The sequence below is a fragment of the Miscanthus floridulus genome, chromosome 10, assembly GCF_019320115.1.
Source record: "Miscanthus floridulus cultivar M001 chromosome 10, ASM1932011v1, whole genome shotgun sequence".
NCBI lineage: Eukaryota > Viridiplantae > Streptophyta > Magnoliopsida > Poales > Poaceae > Miscanthus > Miscanthus floridulus.
The window spans coordinates 126,304,997-126,307,369 of NC_089589.1; positions in this window are offsets into that span (position 1 = coordinate 126,304,997).

A 2,373-nucleotide genomic window follows, 5' to 3' on the forward strand; every position below is an offset into this window, starting at 1 on the left:
AATTACAAAACAAATGGGACCTACAAATTAGAGAGAAAATGTCTACTAAAGCATTGGAAGGAAAAAATAAAACGGGATAAGAAAGATGGAAAAGATGAAAAATGCAAAGAAAGAAAATATGAGAAAAAAAAAACCCACATGTCACAACAGGGCCAGAATGCGTGCCACTGCCAGTCTCTCACCACGTGCTTCTTCTTCAGGCGAGGAAAAGAAAAAAGAGGCACTGCCATGCAACTAGGCCGAGGCAGGCCATACCAATGCTTCTCCGGGCCAAAGGAAAGAAAGCATGGGCCTTGCGCAACTAGGCCAGCCTTCAGGTTCCGGTCCAAATCAGATCGCAAAGCCCATCCTAGGACGCTGTTAGGGACAGATGGAGGATGGCTTTATTACTGTTTGACTGAATCTAGCCTTGCTAAAAAAAAAAAAAAAACTGTTTGAACCTAGCCCGTTTGAATCTTTGGATTCTAACTTGAGATTTTAGCTGGTCGAAGGATTCTATTGCCCATATTACCCTCCACATTCTGACCAACTATTAGGTCAGTTTATATGAAATATTATCTTTATGTCCGTGCGTTGTCTGGCCCGTACCCACTGGCGGAGCCAAGGGGGGGCTGGCAGGGGCCATGCCCCCCCCCCCCCCCCCCAATGTTTCACAACAAAAAAAAAATTAGTAGTATGATTTAATATTTTTTATTTATATTAAGAGAGAGATTATATAAAATTCTTGTCATATATACCTATTAATATCTTCTAGATAATATAATCATACAAAACACAACTAGATAATAAAATTATCGTAATGAAAAAGACCGAGCCGGCCCCCCCTAAGTATAATTCCTGACGGCCGGCCCCCCCTAAGTATAAATCCTGGCTCCGCCACTGCCCGTACCGCCACTCAGCTCGTTGTTGCCAAGCACTAGCCTAGTGTCGGATGCCGTGAGAAGGGGTACCCTAAGCAAGACCCAAAAAACGACTGCGTAGGCTTCGTAAAGATCGAAACCAGCTAAAACACCGCTGGCCTCGGCCGGTTCTTCGACTCGCCCGAGGCCCCCTCACCGCTGGCCTCGGCCGATTCTCCGACTCGCCCGAGGCCCCCTCACCGCTGGCCTCGGCCGACTCCCCGCCGAAGGCCTCGGCCGGGCCACTGACCCTCCGTCTCGCGCGAGGCGGGCTCGGCAGCACTCCGCTGCCTCTTCCTTCTCCCGTCCCTCTGACAAAACGTCGTGTCGCATTAACTCAGCCAACTGCTGCCCCTGACATCGGCCGCATGCTCAGCACAGTACAGTAGAGTGGCCGACGGGACAGGAAGCAGGACGGGGCAGGGGTTACCCGCCACTGTGCTAACCACTATGCACATGGCTAACGCCCATGCCTCACGGAGCTGCCAACTCCTGCTCCAAGGACAACGCAGCATGGGGAGCCACGTCTGGGCTACTGTGGCCTCGAAATCAGTACCCAGGACCAATAATTCCCTCCAAGGCCTCGGTAGTTTGCTTCAGGGGCTCGGCAGCCTGAGGACCCACGTCCGCCGGGGCCCCCCGCGATGGCTTGGCCTCGGCACCTACAGAGCCACAGCTCCCCACGACGTCATCACACGATGACCCGCACGTCGCCCGGACTGGGCAGGGGTTACCCGCCACTGTACTGACCACCATGCACATGGTGGACGCCCATGCCTCACTGTGCTGCCAACTCCTGATCCAAGGACAACGCAGCATGGGGAGCCACGTCTGGGCTACTGTGGCCTCGGAATCAGTACCCAGGTCCAATAACTCCCCCAAGGCCTCGGCAGTTTGCTTCAGGGGCTTGGCAGCCTGAGGATCCATATCCGCCGAGCCCCCCACGATGGCTCGGCCTCGGCATCTGCAGGGCCGCTGCTCCCTACGATGTTATTGCACGGTGACCAGCACGTCGCCCGCCATGTCCTGCATCAAGCTATACTGGAGCCCCACGACGCACAAGATCGAGTATGACCGGCGCGTCACTTCTGCACAACAAGGACAGGGCCACTCCATCGACCATACCACGACAGTGGCCGGCTACAGGGCTCAGACACGCCACCCCATTTACAGAAGCGCTATGTAGCAATCTATGTACGGTCCAGGTCTCCCTTATAGTATAAAAGGAGGCACCGGGGCCATTTCTAGGGGGGACAAAAGGAAGACGAACACACCGATAGAATTTGACACTTCCACTACGCTGCTTGAGAACAACGCCTCAAGCAGCCCGCACCGCCCTCACCGAGACCTGGGGCTAGCCCCCTCTCTCACCTAGCTTGTAACCCCCTACTACGAGTACTCCGGTGCAAGGAATACAAGATCAATCTCTCAGACTGGACGTAGGGCCTCGATTGCCTGAACTAGTATAAACCTT